The sequence below is a fragment of the Coenobita brevimanus genome, unplaced genomic scaffold (genome assembly GCF_032717465.1).
Source record: "Coenobita brevimanus isolate Jiangsu-jjx unplaced genomic scaffold, ASM3271746v2 jjx.HiC_scaffold_1796, whole genome shotgun sequence".
Classification (NCBI taxonomy): domain Eukaryota; kingdom Metazoa; phylum Arthropoda; class Malacostraca; order Decapoda; family Coenobitidae; genus Coenobita; species Coenobita brevimanus.
The window spans coordinates 66,194-82,096 of record NW_027642663.1 but is presented as its reverse complement, the minus strand read 5'-3'; the positions used below and the strand labels follow the sequence as shown (position 1 = coordinate 82,096).

The 15,903-nt window shown below is 43.6% G+C and overlaps 1 long non-coding RNA gene across 1 annotated transcript; it reads right to left on the bottom strand.

Moving 5' to 3' along the window:
* On the bottom strand, positions 1–15,516 carry LOC145389655 (uncharacterized). The gene is made up of 3 exons (XR_013895495.1): positions 15,427–15,516; positions 12,156–12,271; positions 1–46 (listed from the first exon to the last, which is right to left on the bottom strand). It is a non-coding gene; the product is annotated as an uncharacterized LOC145389655 (long non-coding RNA).
* Positions 15,517–15,903: the final 387 nt, after the last annotated feature.

Sequence of the window (15,903 nt, the reverse complement as noted above, 5' to 3'; positions counted from 1 at the left end):
GCCCACTCTCCCATCAACCACGATTGTGCACGAGGCCCCAAACTCCCTGACGGGTGAAAGGAAGTTTGAGTTAAGAGCATTCTTCATCATCATCATCATCATCATTATCAACATCATCATCATCAATTCAAGTTATGGGAGATCCATCAGACAACAAACAAGTATTAATAATCAGATAGATATGTCGACTGACAATAGTGGTAGTAACAGTAGAAGTAACGGCATTTAATTACAAATTGATGATATCTGGGCCACAATGGGCAAGGTTACATCAACAGAGTGCTGCTGTAAAACACTTCGTACTTTCCTAAGGCCCCACTTTTCATGGTCTTGGTCTGTGTGTTTCCCAGGGATGCTGCAAATGAGGGCAGCCCTGTAAAGGCAAAGTATCATCATCATCACCACAGCAACCTCTTTTTAAGAACAATACAGTAATCCCTCCAAGATCCAACGTAACAGAGCCAAAGGCATGTCCAGGACTTGGGAAAATGCCCCTGGACAGGTACTTATGGACCCCAACCCAACCTAACTTTGAAAGCCACCGAACTAACTCCCTACTGGACCTGCACAACACCTATTTAAGACCCTATTCACACAAATAAGGGACAGAAACCATAAAATAAATGAAAAGGAACCAGAGAATGAGGAATCAGAAGTAAGTATGGAAAATATTTAGCAGTGTACAGGGTACTTATAACACGTCCATGGCTGTCACAAAGATTATCCCGCCTCCTCTATGGCTCTGGCAGTGGTGAAGGTGCACTTGAAGCACGTACAGTAATCCAGTGTTGTGCTGCACTTAATCCTTTGCACTGTGAATTATACAATAACTGTTTAACACTGCACATTCTGTTCTTACTCGTGCCATACCAGTTTCAACCGCCAGTGTTGCACTCTGCACTTAATTCTTTGCACTCTGAATTCTAATTTCTTAACACTGCACAACGCTGTAAATTCCCATGTGGTCTAGTGTTGAGGTATTCCAGTTTATTCACTGTTTATTCACAAAAACGAGCACGTGTGGCATCCATGGCGACGAGCGTGCAGTCACGATGGTACAGTAGTTAGGCAGGAAGTGGGGAGGGGAGGATGCAGGGGCGCTCTACTATGCACCAAAACACAGCCGTTTGTCACCGCACAGCAAATTTAAAGCAGGAATGAACACGTCGGCTTTTTTTTTTTTTTTTAACGTTTATTTTGACATTTTTGGTGTCCAAGGACCCGACCCCAAAATGTCTGGGACTTGGGCATCCAGGTCTGAAAGGGATTACTGTAATAACAAAAACATTAATAATAATAATAATAATAACAACAATCATCATCATCATCATCACAGCAACCTCTTTTTCTATCTATCTATCTATTGCCAGACGCCATAATCCCGTAAAGGGTGGCCATTTGACTTTGAGTTATTTGTTTTACAAGGAGGGGCACTAACCCTCCACCAACCCACTTGTTGACACGTAGGGAGCACGTATGGTTTGGTTATATGGTTACCACCCAGCGTTGTAAATGGTTTCTTGGCTTACAGGAAACCATTTGGGTTGTCACTCAATGTAAAGCCACCTGTAAAGGAAAGAAAAGCAATAAGAAGTGACAGGAAAGATAGGAGAAATAGGAAGAGAGGAGGGCAGGCACAGAAAAAGAATGATAAAGGCTAAGGAAGCAGTAGACAGCACTACATCAAGTGAGTGGATGATGGTGAGAAATAGGAAGAGAGAAGGGCAGGCACAGAAAAAGAATGATAAAGGCTAAGGAAGAAGTAGGCAGCACTACATCAGGTGAGTGGATGATGGTTGTCACCACCTACCACTACCACCACCTACCACAGAGAGGGGGATGTGAGTTGGGAGCAGGGCAGTGAAATGGTGGGGGACAGGGCGACGTGGAGGCGATTTGTTTGTCGCCACCCCATATGGGATCAAGACGTCTGGGAATAGATAGATAGATAGATAGAACAATAATAATAATAATAACAATCGTCATCATCATCAACCAGACCTCCTTTCCCACGCTAGGGCAGGGTGAGGAGTAGCAGTGTCCAGACAGCCCAAATTTGCCCAATCCAATGGGCCACGCTTCCATTTGCTCACTATTCAAGCCCCCAGAATCCTGGCTCTATTGGATACACTAAAAACATTCACCACATTCTGTAGCTTCACATATATGTATCCGACAGTGAATAATAATAATATCCAAGGGGTGGTTGGGGTTTATTGCTCACGTAATGCCACTCAGGGATGAGTGAGGCTGGTCACTCATCTTAAATGTCGGGACCAACTTGCCTAGCTCCGAGTTCCTATGCTCCTCTATGGGGCAACATAGGATTGGATGATGGATGGATGGATGGAATAATAATAATAATAATAATAATAATAATGAAAATGATAATAATGATAATAATAATAATAATAATAATAATAATAAAAATAATAACAATAATACTAATAATAATAATAATAACAACAACAACAACAATAATAATAATAATAATAAAACAAATAAAAATAATAACAAATACAATACCAATAACTATCTATCTATCTATTGCCAAACGCCTTAATCCTGTACAGGGTGGCCACAAACAAATCGCCTCCACGTGGCCCTGTCCCCCGCCATTTCACTGCCCTGCTCTCAACTCACACCTCCCTCTCTCATATACCTCTCCACCCCATCACTCCATCTCATCCTCCGCCTCCTCCTCCCTCTTCCCCCCTCCACCTCACTCACATACACTCTCCTCGTCAGTCTCTCACCCTCCATCCTCTCCGCATGGCCAAACCACCTCAGTGTGTTCCTCCTAATGCTTCCTATCACATCCACATCCACACCACAACGCTCCTTTATATCCTCATTCGTCAGCCTGTCTCTCCATGTGACTCCACAGGCTCCTCTTAAATAACTCATTTCCACTGCTCTCACTCTTGACTTGTGTCCTTCCAACAACGTCCACGCTTCACTTCCATACGTTAGAGTTGGTATCACAATACTGTCATGTAGTAACTTTTTCACTTCCATGCTCACTTCCCTGTTTCTTATTACTGCTTTCAAAGGACCAGCAACCTTTCTTCCCTGCTGTACCCTTTCAAGCACTTCACCCTCCAAACCTTCATCCTTACTCATCACACTACCCAAGTACTTAAACGTACTCACATTTTCCATTTCCTCACCATCCAACCTCGCTGTACATTCACTGACTTCACCTCTCTCAAAGACCATCACTTTACTCTTCCCTACATTCACCTTTAGATTCCGTTTTATTAGGATGCAAAACAACCTAACTCAATGGCCTCACACTTCCAAGTGAGCAGGCTCCACTTGCATACCGCAAGACCCTTCCGATGACGTCACCACTGGGACCGTAACAAATGCATGCGCACAAACACACTAACAGCAATATGCACTAACACTTTCGTCCACTCTTCTTAATTTGATGAAAGATCCTAAGGACAAAACTGAATGGATTATTGGCGTCCTATACACACTATGTATCCAATACATAGACTTTTGTTTAAGCACCATTAAGACCCAGTCTGTAACCACATACAGATATGTGGTGTCCCTTGAAGTATTATAATCCTTCTAGTCCCGGCTGACTGCTGCACGCAGCCGCTCGGTCGAGGCACCTTTCTTGGTGAGACAGTCAGCCAGTTGTTGTGATGTATCCACCCAAGACACTTCATCAATCTCCCCTTGCTCCAACATGTCTTGTAATACAGCAATATCAATGCGCAATCTTCTGTCTTCTACACTCCTACAGGAGTAAAGGGTGTCCACCAGACTCTTGTTATCCACGAAACACTTGATCTTGAAATCTCCACATCCAGAAACCTCACGCAATATGTTGGCGAGATATACAGCAGTTTCAGCACACTCAAGCAGTGCCAACGTTTCAGCAGATAAAGTAGATTTGACGACCTGGCTGATCTTTCTAGTCTGCCAGACTAAGGGACATCTCGCCCCACTAGCATCTTGTAGGAAGATCACAAAGCCTCCCTGAGGTCCATTGCCTACAAAGTTGGCAAAAGAGGCATCCAAAAAGTACTCTATATAACATTCATCGAGTGGCCCCATTCTTGGAATGTACAGTATCGCTTCATGTTGTCAGTCTTCACCCTTGCGATCACCTTGTTGAGCCTAAGCAAATCTGCTATGGTAGCTCGGTTGCTAGTCATACTCAACTTACACACATCAAAGGTAATATCTGGTCGAGTGTGTGTGGCAATCCAATGCGTGCCCAATTAACGCTCGGTACTCAGTTTTCTCAGACTCAGACAGCTCTCCTGATTTTACTGCTGCACGATGTCTGCTTAGAGTGACTGGTTTCAAAGACAAAGCGTACTGGAACTGGTCAAGCGTTATGCTGCCATCGCTGTTCGAGACGACATTTGGACCAATGTATTTGAAAGCTTTTGATTCCGAACTGCCAATGAGGAATATTTGGCTCAAACTGTTTATCACTTGCTGCTCGAACTCACGTGTACCAGCCCAAAGGAAATCATCGACATAAATGCATATAATGCCTTCGATCTTGCCCCTATTACTCCACGAGAACAGTGCTGAATCCAGTGATGATACTTTAGCTCCAAGACTCAACAACTGATCTTTAACGCGCAGGTACCAATGCCTTGCAGCATCACAAAGGCCGTAAAACGTTTTCCTTAGTCTCCACAGCTTACCGTTTGCATATTCAGGCGGAGGACGTAAATGAACAACTCACTCAATGTCGTTACCTTGCAGATAAGCAGCTTTCACGTCCATAGCATGGCAATCCCATTGGTTGGTGGAAGCAAAAGAAAGTGCCAAACGCACACACAAAGAGTAGCCCAGCATGCTCTCCAGTACAAATTTCTCTAACTATCAACACCAAACTACATGCACAGTACACACTACACTTCCTATTCAAAATTCAACTAAAATGGTGTCTCATCACCAAGCCTCGGAGTCCCCAGGGGGAGGGGGACCAAAAATGCCCCCACCATCCGCCCCTCTCCCGGTGACGACTCAAGGTGCCTGGAACCACTGTCTGACTCTCTTCTTCTTCATTTCTGCAACATTCGCGGCCTTTCCTCTAACTTTCGCTCTGTTGAGCACCACCTCTCCTCCTCTAAACCTCACCTTCTTTTTCCAACTGAGACTCAGCTGTCTGAGGCAACCGACAGCAAACCCTTTTCTGTATCCTCCTACTTTCTCTATAATCATTTCAAAGCCAAAGGTGGCTGTTGTGTATATATACGCAACGATTATGTTGCTCTCGTGTTCCGGAACTCGATTCTTCTGAATTCTCTACACTCTGGCTTCGGCTTTCCTGTCATTCTCTGACTAAATATATCTGTGCTGTTTACTTATCCCCTAATTCTACTGACTATCAAAAATTCTTGGACTATCTTACTTCTACGATGGAACACATTCTATCCATTTCTCCTTTCTCTGAAATCTCCATTCTAGGAGATTTCAATGTTCACCACCACCTTTGGCTCTCCTCTCCTTTCACTGATCCACCTGGTGAACAAGCCTACATCTTTTCTATCCTTAATGACCTAGAGCAGCTTGTACAGCACCCTACCTGTATCCCTGACCGCCTTGGAGAGAGCTCCAACATACTTGACCTCTTTCTCACAACTAATCCTTCTGCTTACTCTGTTAATCTTTTCTCTCCATTGGGCTCCTCCGATCACAACCTTATTACCTTAACCTGTCCTATCACTCCGGTACGGCCTGTGGACCCTCCAGGGAAACGTCGTCTGTGGCATTTTGGAGCTGCGGACTGGGAGGCCCTCAGGCAGTACTTCTTTGATTTTCCCTGGAATGATTATTGCTTCCATGGCCGGGAGCCATCTGAGTGTGCCTTGTGCATTACGGAGGTTATTCTCTCGGGCATGGAAGCATACATTCCTTTCTCATATCCTTTGACTAATGTAAGAAAACCTTGGTTTAATCACGTTTGTTCTAATGCTGTCCGCAACAAGGAGAGGGCCGACAAAAGGTACCAGAGCCAACCCACCCCTGAATCACATCATCTTTACGTTTCTGCCCGGAATCGTGCTAAGTCTGTTCTTCGCTCTACTAAAAATAATTTCACCCATACTAAATGCTCTCAACTCTCCGACTCGAATTCTTCCCGCTCCTTCTGGCACCTTGCCAAAAATCTTTCTAACAACTTTACCTCATCATCCTTCCCTCCTCTTTTCTACTCTGATGGTTCTGTAGCTATTTCTTCTACCGATAAAGAAGATCTCTTTGCACAGACTTTCTCCTCCAATTCCACCTTAGACGATTCCGGTGCTGTTCCTCCATCACTTCCCCCCTCTGACTTCCTCATAGCTGACATTAAAATTTCTTCAGCTGATGTATTTTCTGCCATCACTGGCCTCAGTACTAACAAGGCATATGGGCCTGATGGGGTCCCTCCTGTTGTTCTCAAGAACTGTGCTTCTGTGCTTACACCCTGCCTAGGCAAACTCTTTCGCCTTTGTCTGTCACCTTGTACCTTTCCTTCTTGCCGGAAGTTTGCTCTCATTCAGCCAGTCCCAAAGAAGGGTGACCACTCCCAACCCTCCAACTATCGACCAATTGCTTTAACGTCCTGTATTTCAAAAGTTTTCGAGTCAATTCTCAATAGAAAAATTTTAAGGCATCTTTTCTATCACAACCTTCTTTCCGATCGTCAGTACGGGTTCCGTCAGGGACGCTCCACTGGCGATCTTCTCACCTACCTTTCAGACTCCTGGTCATCCTCCTTTCGGGACTTTGGCGAAAGCTTTGCCATTGCACTTGACATCTCAAAGGCTTTCGATCGAGTCTGGCATAAATCTTTAATTTCCAAACTGCCCTCCTACAGTTTCTATCCTTCTACCTGTGCCTTCATCGCTAGCTTCCTTTCTGGTCGTTCTATAGCCGCTGTTGTAGATGGCCATCGTCCTTCTCCTAGATCTATCAACAGTGGTGTTCCTCAGGGCTCTGTCCTATCACCAACTCTCTTCCTTTTATTCATCAATGATCTTCTAAGCTGTACATCTAACCCTATCCACTCATACGCTGATGACTCCACCCTTCACCATTCCATTCGGTTCCCGCAATGCCCATCTCAACAGTTACTTCAACAAACAAGGGATGAGGCTATGGCACACCTAATGTCTGACTAGGCTCGAATCTCTGACTGGGGTAAAAATAATATGGTTGTTTTTAATGCATCTAAGACTCAGTTCTTACACCTATCAACCCGACAAAATCTTCCACAGGTATACCCACTAATGTTTAATAATATTCAACTTAATCCTGCATCATCCTTGAACATGCTTGGAGTTTCATTTACTCGGGACTTATCTTGGAAAGATCATATTACATCTCTTGTAAAATCTGCTTCCAAGAGACTGGGTGCGCTAAGCCGACTCCGCTCTTTCTTTACCCCTGCACAATTGTTGACTCTATACAGGGGTTTTATCCACCCCTGTGTGGAGTACAACTCTCATGTGTGGGGAGGCTCCTCACATACAGCTCTTCTTAATAGGGTGGAGTCAAAGGCTTTTCGTCTCATTAACTCTCCTCCTCTTACTGACTCCCTTCAACCTCTGTCTCTTTGCCGCACTGTTGCATCTTTATCTCTTTTCTATCGCTACTTTAATGGTCACTGCTCCTCTGAACTGTCTGCTTGGATTCCTCCACCTCTACGACGGGCGCGTAGCACCCGTCTGGCAGCAAACTCTCATCCCTTTTCTGTCCAACTCTCTAATGCAAGAGTTAACCGTTACTCCCAGTCTTTCATTTATGCAACAGGTCAACTCTGGAACTTTCTCCCTCTGTCTGTATTTCCTGCTGCCTACGATCTCCAGTCTTTCAAACGCAGTGTGTCCAGGCATCTCAAAATGATCGGATCTTGAATTTGGCTCTCTTATTGTATTTTGTTTTTCTCTTGGAGGGAACTGTTACTGCGGGCTCATGGCCTTTGGTTCCTTCTTCCTCGCATTAAAAAAAAAAAAAAAAAAATGTAGGAGAGTCTTTCCAGAGATCCACGGTGTCTTCCTCAAATCCTCTGGTGACTAAACGGGCTTTAACAATCGGCTTCTCGTTTTTCATTTTTTCCGTCACAACTTATCGAACCGTTATGGCATCTTGCCCAACATCATCTACTTCCTCATACACGTCATTATTCTGCCAGTTTGTAATTTCTATTTCCTTGGCGCATAATACATCCTCAGAGTTGAAAAGAACAAGCATCTCTGCTTCATCATCAACTACTTCCCATGTGCTGAAATCATTTTGCAGATCCACCCAATCAATATTGCCATCAGAGTCCCTCTTCAAATTGTAGCAGTGTTTGTACTTTCCAGTGGCTTTTCCCGCCCAACTCACAATCCTTCCAGTCACCAACTCTCCAGTTTCTGAATGTATTCCCTTTATACCCTGACCAACAGAAACCTTGGGAGGCTCCTCAAATGGAAGAGAAACTGTGGGAGGCTGATCATGCAGAATTTACCATTTTCCGACATCATCCAGTGGATAGTCATTCAATACTTGCGAAGAATCGTCATTAGGCTTCTCTTGGACTATAACTGTTCTTCTCATAACTACTGACGCTGTCTCCAACTGTAGTATTTCATTCTGGAGCACGTGCTAGACGACACACGTGCACTCGCACGTAGACACCGCCGTGTCTCACCAGAATTTGTTTTCCATCTCTGCCTATTACGATTCCAGGACCATGCCATTCATGACTGTCATTTCTCCTGTAGAAGACCTCATCTCCATTTTGGATGTCGTTTAAGTCACTTGAACCTATGTTGTGCCGCAGAGCCCTAGCCAAATGTTCACCCGATTCAGTCTTTATAAACTCTTGCCTTGCTAAATGTAAAGAGCGTTCAAATTGTCCCTCACAATTTTTGATGGTGATGTAGGTTCCAAGGCTGGAGGATCATTTGCATACACATTAGGCAGGCCAGGGTTTTGACCAAAAACAAGTTAGTTAGGAGAAAAACCTGCACAGTTGGTGAGAGCATTTCTTGCCGATACTGCCCAAGCCAAGGCCACATCCAAGTCACACTGGCTATCAGCTATTATCTTCCTAACAATGTCACCTATGACTGTATTTTGACGCTCACATACTCCGTTGCTCCATGGACTATCTGCAGACGTTGTCATGATTTTGCTATTAAAGGCCTCTCCTAATGCTCGTATTTCAGCATTGTTGAATTCATACCCATTATCTGTGGGAATTTTTCCAGGTGCGCCAAACAGAACAATCCAGCTCCGAAATACTCCTTTGATAATGGTGGTCGCACATTTGTCCGCATTTACTATCGCGGTGCAGTACTTGGTCGCCAAATCAACAAGGACTAAGAAATAATGCCTTCCCCAAGCTTTCTAATCCATAGCTATGGCTTCGTTAAACTTAGATGCCATGGGCAAACTGACGACGGGTCGAGGCTTAGCTCTCTTGTGCCTACAACAGACTGTACATGCATCAGATATATCCCTGATAGCTTGCTCCAGTTCTGAACTTTTAATTCCAGCATCTGTAATAAGTCTGATTAGTTTAGCCGATGTTGGGTGTCCAAATTGCCTGCGAAGCTTCGAAGCCGTTTTGTCTACATCACCACCAAGAGATGCCAGTGCGATCGTTTCACAAAACTCTCAGCCTAGTCACAAAGAAATTGGAAGCAAGTAATGGCCTGAAGATGAGGGCTTCAAATTAACAATAGTTCCACAAATTTTGACTTGGTCACTCTCAAAATTAATCACCATTTTTGCTTTTTTCATGGAACGTTTGCTCAGCAGCAAGGGAATATTGCAGCTCACCACATCAGTCACAATGGTTGCACGCATATTTCCAATGTAGCAGGGCAGAGTAACACGTTTGAGGGAAGATACTGTGACACCATCAGCGAAAGTAAACGCTGAGGATGACTTTTCTTCTATTATAGCTTCACGTTCGTAATCACTGAGCTCACTTAGATAGCAATTGATCTATTCAACCCCACATACAGTTGTAGAACACCCTGTGTCTAGAACAGCACATCCCTTAGATTCTTCTACTAGCGTCTGTAATTTACCTCAACTAGCTGTATCATCTGCATAGCCCATAAATAATGACAGATGCACTGTTTCATAATTTTCTTCTCGACTGCATTTATTTTCATATGCATCAGGACAGTCACGTGCCCAATGAAATCGAGACTGACATACTAAACACCTCGACACCTTACCATCAGGCCTGAGCGGGTTCTGCCTCCTGCCGGTGGATGAGCGCTGGGAAATTCTAGCAGACACAGTTGAACGGCCATCACCACGACCTCGATCACGTACTGCACCACCCCAAAACCTTGTCCTTCCTCGTCGAGTACTCCTAACGTGAAACGTTTCCTCATCCCCGACTTCATCACTCCAAAAAACTGGTTCACTCTTCACCTTATTGGCAGACACCGATGCATCATTCTGCCTGCAAATTTCCCCAGTGAAAATACGATTCAGGGCAGATTTCATATTTTTGTAAGTTACCTCAGTTATTGCAGACATCACTAGTTGTTGCTCACTATCTGAAAGTTTGCATGAAGCCAGAAGCATAAAAGCCATCACAGAATTAGGTAGTTACATGTCCTGCTTCGTAAATTTAAAAGAAACATGATCGAATTCTGCCACGAACTTACGAATGTTCATATCACCAGGTCTTCTGAAGCTGTACAATTCATGAAAAGCTGCAAACTGCCGATGTCCTTTGTCCATGAGAAATAAACTGTCTAGTTTGTTCAACAAGGTCTGAACACCATTATCATCTTTCAGATCAGCAGCGTCAATTTCTGAAGACGCCACCCTCGCTCTTCCTGACAATGAAAGGTGAATGGCTAGAGCTTGCTTCTTTTTCGGTAAGTCCGTCAGTTCGCACCATATGTCAATGTCCTTCTTCCAACTCTCATAGGCAGAATCATTTTCAAGTTTTGGAGGCCACTTAGGTAAGCAAGACGCCATTATGCTCAAACTACGCTCTGCCACCAGTATTAGGATGCGAAACAACCGGACTCATCGGCCTCACACTTCCAAGTGAGCGGGCTCCGCCTGCATACCGCAAGACCCTTCCGATGACGTAACCACTTGGACCGTAACAAGTGCGTGCGCACACACACACTAACAGCAATATGCACTAACACGTTTCTTACACACTCTCCCAAACTCATCCACCAAGCCTTGCAGCTCCCCTTCGTCTCAACAACACAGTATCATCTGCAAACAACAGTACAGGGAGTTTCCAAATACTACCCTCTCTCACCAGGACCACTCCAACATCCACTGCCCTACCTTGTACTTCTTTTATAACCCCATCCATGTACAGATTGAACAACCATGGAGACATGACACATCCCTACTTCAACCCAACCTTCAAAGAGAAATATTCACTCAGTTCACCATCCACACACACTGCAGCCTTAGCACCAACACACATACTCTTCACAGCATTCAACAACTTCCCATCTACTCTATATATTCTTAACACTTTCCACAATCCTTGTCTATCCACCCTGTCATATACTTTCTCCTAATCCATGAAAGCCGCATACAACTTCTTTCCCTTCTCTAGAAACTTTTCCACTAAAGATCTAAGAATGAATATCTGATCTACACAACCTCTTCCCTTCCTAAAGCCTCCCTGTTCTTCTCCAACTAATTTCTCTGTTCTTTCTCTAACTCTGTCAATAAGTATCCTGCCATACACTTTTCCTATTACACTAAGAAGACAAATGCCCCTATGATTACCACACATTTCCTTTTCCCCTTTTCCTTTATACAAGGAAATAATTATACCTGACTTCCAATCCTCCGGGACTCTACCTTCCTCCCAGGCCAATCTGCACATCTTCCACATCCATTCTACTACTATCTCTCCCCCATGCTTCAGCATTTCACCACACACTCCATCAATTCCTGGGGCTTTCCCCAATTTGACTTTCTTCATTGCTTCCACAACTTCTATCCTACTGATTTCTTCCTGTCTTCTCTCCTCCTTCCTTCTCCCAGCCATTCCCCAGCCACTTATACTCGCATTACTTCCATCCTCTATGTTCAACAATAATAATAATATTAATAATAATAATAATAATATTAATAATAACAATAACAATAATAATAATAATAATAATAATAATAATAACAAGAATACAACTCACCTGCACTCTGCAAAGTCATGCTCTGACAATTTCTGTCCATCTGCTGCAACTGCAGAACCGGTAGGAGTGCAGATAGTCAATGAGGTCTTGTTTGTAGTAGGTAACAGACTGTCCATCTGTAGTAGCAGTAGTAGTAGTAGTAGAGAGAGAGAGAGAGAGAGGTCCCTTTTGAAGTAGGTAACAGACTCTCCATTTGTTGTGGCTGCACCTTCCTCTGTGAAAGATGATAAAGTGGGGGTGTGTTTATTGTAATAGTAGTAGTGGTAGAAGTAGTAGTAGTAGTAGTAGTATTGTAGTAGTAGTAGTAGTAGTAGTAGTAGTAGTAGTGGTGGTGGTGGTAGTAGTATAAAGAGAGAGAGAGAGAGAGAGAGAGAGACAGTAGCACTAGTAGTAGTAGTAGTAACAGTAATAGTAATAGGAGAGAGAGAGAGAGAGAGAGAGAGAGAGAGAGAGAGAGTGAGAGAGAGAGACAGACAGACAGACAGAGAATGATGACACAGATGCTGTTGCTACTGCTGATAATGATAAACGAGGGAGGAAGGCAGGTAAGTTGAAGGGGAGAAAGAAGGATGAAATATGGAATGGATAATAATAATAATGATCATAATACGAATAATAATAATAATAAATAATAACAGTAATGGTATGGTAATACAAATAATAATAATAATAATAATAATAATAATCGTTTTGTTTCATTTTTAAAGGCTCCAACATGCTTGCATGTGTTGGCCTTGGTCACATAATGGTGGCTTTCCACGCTGAATGATCCATTGCAGCCTCCCTGTTCAGTCCCTTAACCCTGAGGTCACACTTAATGACCTCGTCCCATGTCTTTCTCGGTCTACCCCTCATAAGCCCACCCCCAATATTAACACTTCTCACCTTCCTCACCCAATTATCATCCCCCATCCTCTCCACATGCCCAAACCACCTCAATCTACCCCTCCTCATCACAACACTAATACACTCCAATCCCATCCTACCTCTCAACTCTTCTAACGTAAACCCAGTCCCCCCGGACCTTGCACGCAAGGATTCACTACACATCCACCTAATCATTGTCATTTCTGTACGTCTGAGCCGACGAATATCCTCCTCCTTTACTGCCCAGGTCTCACTACCATACAGCATTATACTCCTAACACATGCTGCATACAAACACCCCTTAGCACATAGGGAGAGTCCTCTCAATGTCAGAAGAGGCAAGAGCTCCCTGAACTTCTTCCAACCACTTCTCACCTTAGCCACAGAGCTAGCTCCAGCCCCACCTCCAGCACACAACATGTCTCCCAAATAACAAAACTCTTCCACACACTCAAGAGATTCACCAGCAAGTTCAATCCTTTCACGTCTGACGATCTCCACCTGCTCACCCCAGCACGCCGTACACATAAAATTAGCATTATCTCGCAGTCTACCTCTGATACCACTACATCTCTTATGCACCCATTTATCACACACACTGCACAAGATGGAATTACTTCCCACGCCCTTGTGGCAAACTGCACATGGCCACTCTCCTTCGTCTTTGACAGTACCGCCACCAACCCTAGATATCATCACTTTTGTTTTATCTGCATTTACCCTTAAGCCCTTGTGCCCCATACCATCTCTCCACTTCCTAAATCTTTCCTCCGCCTCCCTTTCATTCTCTGCAATCAACACCAAATCATCAGCAAACAACATCTCCCATGGGAGTCCATTTCTAAAGTCATGTGAGAGGGCTTCAAGTACCATGATAAACAACATGGGACACAAAACTGACCCCTGATGCACACCAACATTCATGAAATAATAGTACTGGTAATAATAATAATAATAACTAGAATGGCATTCAGTAGAGCGGTTACCTCCGCCAAGGCCCAACATGCAATGCCTTTTAATTCAGTCAAGCCTAATCCAATATCAAACTCATAACCCTATAAGTTGTAACACCGTAATTTTAAACTACCCATAACTCTTAATCATAATTCTTTAACTCACTGTAACAGCCAACAAAACATTTTACTTTCAAAAATGTCAAAAAATGCCCTATCTGGTAATGTGAAAGTGAAAAAAAATTCCCGGATCCGCACCTTTATCCAGATCAGCACCAAAGTTTAATGGAGTCTATTCTGGGCCAAGGCCCATTCTTCTATCAAGTTTTGTGGAAATCCGTCCAGTAGTTTTTGTGCAATCTTGCTCACAATCCAACCAACAAACAAACAAATGGACAGGGGTAAAAACATAACCTCCTTGGCAGAGGTAATAATAATAATAATAATAACAATAATAATAGTAATAATAATAGTAATAATAATAATTGTTTCCTGTACACCAGGAAACCATTTACTATGCTGTGTGGTAACCATATGACCAAATTATGACACCAGGTGGTTTAGTGGGTACTGTAATTGCGGAGCTCCAACTGGATTGAGCCGGTGCAGGTTTATATCCAAGGGATGGTTAGGGTTTATTGCTCATGTAATGCCACTCAGGGATGAGTGAGGCAGCTCACTCTCATCTTAAATGTCAGGACCAACTTGCCTAGCCCAGGGCTCCTACACCCTCAATGGGGCAAAACAGGATTTCATGATGGATGGAATAATAATAATAATAATAATAATAATAATAATGAGCATGGGGCTAGGCAGTTGGTCCTGACATTTAAGATGAGAGTGACCAGCCTCACTCATCCCTGAGTGGCATTGCATGAGCAATAAATCCCAACCGCCCCTTGGATATAAACCTTCACCGGCTCAATCCGATTGTAGCGCCTTAATTACCCACTAAACCACCAGGCACCATAATTTGGTTATATGGTTACCACCCAGCGTAGTAAATGGTTTCCTGGTGTACAGGAAACCATTTGGCTTGTCACTTAGTGTAGAGTCACCCACATTCTGTCATCTTCCTTCTACCTGTGGGTGACTCTACACTGAGTGACAAGTCAAATGGTTTCCTGTACACCAGGAAACCATTTACTACGTTGGGTGGTAACCATATAACCAAATTTTGGCGCCTGGTGGTTTAGTGGGTAATTATAGTGCTCCAATTGGATTGAGCCGGTGAAGGTTTATATCCAAGGGGTGGTTGGGGTTTATTGCTCACATAATGCCACTCAGGGATGAGTGAGGCTGGTCACTCTCATCTTAAATGTCAGGACCAACTGCCTAGCCCCAGGCTCCTACGCTCCTCATGGGGCAACGTAGGATTGGATGATGGATGGATGGATGGATAATAATAACAGGAATGATAAGAACAAGGAGAATAATAACAAAAAACTCACCCAGGGCAGGAATCAGGGGTGAGATCCAGAAGCCGTTGATGAACTGATTGGGCAGCAAGTTGGGGGTGTGCACGACGAGCCTCAGTCCTTTGTGGCCAAACATCATCAGTTTAGTGTGGTGGGTGTCATACTGGCTTTTCAGATGGACCTGGGACAAAACACAAGCACTACTGGTCATATTCTAATTAACCTTGGACAAAACACAAGCACTACTGGTCATATTCTAAGTGTAACTAACCTGGGACAAAACACAAGCACCACTGGTCATATTCTAAGTGTAACTAACCTTGGACAAAACACAAGCACTACTGGTCATATTCTAAGTGTAACTAACCTTGGACAAAACACAAGCACCACTGGTCATATTCTATGTGTAACTAACCTTGGACAAAACACAAGCACCACTGGTCATATTCTATGTGTAACTAACCTTGGACAAAACACCAGCACCACTGGTCATATTCTATGTGTAACTAA